Source organism: Chrysochloris asiatica, unplaced genomic scaffold, assembly GCF_000296735.1.
Source record: "Chrysochloris asiatica unplaced genomic scaffold, ChrAsi1.0 scaffold00063, whole genome shotgun sequence".
Taxonomy (NCBI): Eukaryota; Metazoa; Chordata; class Mammalia; order Afrosoricida; family Chrysochloridae; genus Chrysochloris; species Chrysochloris asiatica.
The window spans coordinates 3,071,342-3,075,191 of NW_006408581.1; the positions used below are offsets into that span (position 1 = coordinate 3,071,342).

At 35.4% G+C, this 3,850-nt stretch overlaps 1 pseudogene; it reads right to left on the minus strand.

Annotated features, from left to right (window-relative positions):
• Positions 1-677: 677 nt before the first annotated feature.
• Positions 678-1,947, minus strand: LOC102828163 (annotated as a pseudogene).
• Between the last annotated feature and the right edge of the window lie 1,903 nt (positions 1,948-3,850).

Sequence of the window (3,850 nt, forward strand, 5' to 3'; positions counted from 1 at the left end):
CACAAATCCCTCACTATCAGTTAGGGAAGCTCATATGTTGCTATGCACATCAATCCATTTTCCACAGTGGGTCATGTTTATATACTTCTTTCCCCTCAAGCATTTATATCCCAACTACAAAAATGGAGCTGCATGCAAAGGGTATATAAAGATCAATGAGATTTCTGCTCTTGTTATAGTGCAAACACTTGAGATGACTAAAAACCAGGAGAAAAATGAGGAGGGAAAATGCCTTATTTCTAAGGAATGGATGGAATGTCTGGTACCTCTCAATAAGTAGCTATTGTAAAGGTCCCTACCCTAAAATCTTCTCTTTGTGGGTACGTGGACACATAACATAAGGCAAACACATGCCAGGCAATTTTTATACTAGAAGGCACATGATAAAATACCTTTTCGCAATTACTAAAGGCAAATTACAGGAGAATCTAGTATTTAGACTCTGCACACCTTGAGGTATTAAATGCATAGGGAAAAGATTAGTTTTGTCAAAGTAAGAAGCAATAAAAATTTTAAACCAACATGGTTCAGTGTCAAGATTTTTAGAAATCAAAGTACTTATTCACATCATTTTAAACTAAAGTAAAAAACTAATAAATTTGCCGTGGCTAATGATTTAAGTGTAAGTGATGCTGGCTTTCACATTCTTTGTTTTCTTCATTCCGAATAAAAGCAGATCAATTGCTCTTGAACAAGTCGATGCAGCTTTGTAAAAGGGAGGCATTGTTCCTGGCATGCTTTATTTCCAGTTCAGACATTTCAATCAAATTCTTTCTAAATGCTGCCCCTCGCTTCCGTTTGAAATTCATCAATTCTTCTTTTGCTGACTCGGAAAGCTGTTCAAATTTCTGGCAACATTCCTGCTAGTATGCCTCTGCCAAGTTGACATCTTTGCTTTTTTAACCGGGCCTTATCCAAAGCTTTGTTAGAGTTCTCATAGTCAATGAGGGCTTTGTTGCGTCTGTGTAAGAGATCCTTAGCAGCCTCCGTGTTGAGCATGTAGTATCGGAGGTGCTTTGTCAGTTTTAAGTCTTCATCTGACGAGACTAGGTTCTCTACTTTCCTAAATTTCTCAAAGAGCTCAGCAACCTTTAAAAGGTACTTTTTCATGACTGTGGGCTCTTCTAAAGCCAGACTATGTAAGCAAGCTGAAGTGTGGATATAGTCATCTGAAACATTTTTATGGGATCTGGTCATTATGTCAGATTTTGCACATGAATCTTTGATCCTATTATAATAGTTGATGAGAAAGGTTCTCTTGCTCAAAATATTATCCACTTCCTTCACTGCAGAAAAAAGAACTTCGTCAGCACTTTTCACCACACTTTTGAAAAAGCCACCAAACATCTCTTTGATATTTTTCTGCCTAACACTTAGATCCTGATCATATTCCAGGAAAAGTTGAAAGTTGCGATCGTTACTGAGAGCAGGGTGAGAAGAAAGCCGTTGAAGAAATACTTCATGGGAAGATACAGTCTTTTTAAAAACTGCAAGGTATTCAGCTTCCTGTTCTTGCTTCATTTTGGCAAATTCTTCTTTGGTCACCGATCCTTCACCTTCTCCCAGTTAGTTTCTGCCTCTTCTCTCCAGGACCATCAAAGTCAGGTTTTGTAGGGGCAGGCAGAATCCAGCATAATCTGATGTTTCGGTAGGAGTGTCATGTAGCCATACAAAAATCTTCATGTTGCCCAGTAACAGAAAACTCTGGGCTCTGAAATGTGGACAATGTGGTCTTCGTATGCACAGTAAATTTAACTTTATCTCTCTCACAGTAAATTTAACTTTATCTCTCTCATCAGGTATGTCAATCTGAAGCAAGGTATCAACGTTCAGGTCCACATACACAGATCTCAGCTTCCTGCGATCCTACACTTGATGCTGCAGCAACTCAAGAACCACTACCATGGTGAAGTGGGTTTCCAGCAGGGGCCTTCTGGCTGTACAAGGAAAGAAGAGGATGGACCTCCGCCAGCGGGGCTGCCTGTTCGCCTCTCAGCCTGGCCTCCACCGGCCTCCCTTGACTCATCATGTATATATTTTTTTAAAAAGTGAAATTTTTATTTCATATTTTCAGTTGCGCAGTAAACACTTGCAGACACGCTAATCAGCACCATTGTCTGTTAAACTATGATGGCATTTGGTATGTTCCACCACAAAGATGTGTGTTTATAATATTAATACTATACCAGGAATCAAAGTTTACAATAAAATAAAACAAGCTATCTGCTCTATTAGTACATGGATAATACTTTGCTTATGCTACAGTCCCACATCAGGGTTGATTAAACCCAAAATGACTGAGGATATTGCTAAAATTTTGGAACTAACATAGAAGCAAAGCAATTTATTTTATGCCGTAATGAAACAAAATTTGGTCGTAGATAATTCTATTTTAAAATTGTATAATTTCTCACTTGAGTTTGTAACTATGAAATTCATATCCACTGCATTATGGTTTACTTATTTTTTGTATTTTATGTTTATCTTTTTCCCATTTGGGGCTCTGTTGTTCACTGAAGAAGGGATTATGTTTTAGTAACTATTTGTTGAGTGAATGAATGAATGAATGATGAAGAAAACAATAAACATTAATTAAAAATAAGTATACAATTAATATATTTTGGGAGGTAGATACACTTTTTTTATAATTAGAAAAAATCCTTCTTAGAGCTTTGATATCAAATGCTATCTAAAAATACAGTAAAAGAAGTTTGAATCTGTGATTCATTACAGCTCATATGTAAAATAGTCACATGAATGCAAAAGTATGGCACTAAAAATTCTATAGGATTTTTATGTAATAGAAATATCATAAATGTGTAGCATTAACAAACAGAAATTTATTCTCTCACAATTAAGGAGGTTAGTAGTCTGAATTCAGGCCATCAGCTCCAGGGGAAGCTCTCTCTCCTTGTTGAATAGTGTTCTAATGAAACAAACGATTTACTCCTTTTCAGGAGAGAAATTCCAAGTCTCCATTTGTATTTTCATCCCCAAGTTATCACTAGAGGCTAGAGTTTGGAGGAAGTGATGAAACAAACATGAACAGCTCCTCCTCCCCATCCACACATAAACATTCTTCCCCTAGGTATGTTTGGAATGATAGCCACTCAGAGTATACAATTTAAATGTACTTAAATGTGTCTCAGTTTGTCTCTTGTTTATATTACTAGTTTTCATTTTGCCATCTTTTTCAGAGTTACCCCATGATATTTAAGTTTATATTTCAAGTTCATCATGTAAACAGCATGGCATGTAATTGCTTTTTCTATACTTATTGTATTATTTCTTTATTTCTCTGTGTGGTTCTTTTCTTTTTCTTAACTCTTGAGAGGTTATCTCACAAATTGAACCTGCTGTAGTGACATTAACATATATAGTATATAAGTTGAATTTTACAGCTCTCATTCTCATAATGTAATTTCTATTTTAAAATAAATGAATAAAAATTGATATTGTCGGAAGCCAAATTTTATTTTGTGGTTCCTGAGAACAGTACAAAATAGGTCTGTTCACATCGAAAAATTATTTAGCCATTTTGTTATCTAAAGGTCAAGTGGTCCCACATAAAAGGTCATCAGAAAGATCCCTTAATAATGTAAGAAACCTGAGGGGGTCAAAAAGTGATTAAATGGATTGATTTTCTGAATTTTCCTGGGTTAATCTATGTGGAACAGTTGTATTGATATTTGTACATTGTGAATAGTTATGTCAGTTCATTATTAATCAATGGGAAAAAAGTGGTTGACTGAATTGTAAAGCTATGACTATTATGAAAAAAATTTTCAGAAAAAAAAAAAAAGTACTTGGAAAAACAAACTTTTTTTCTTCTGTTTTCTTTTTCAGCCCA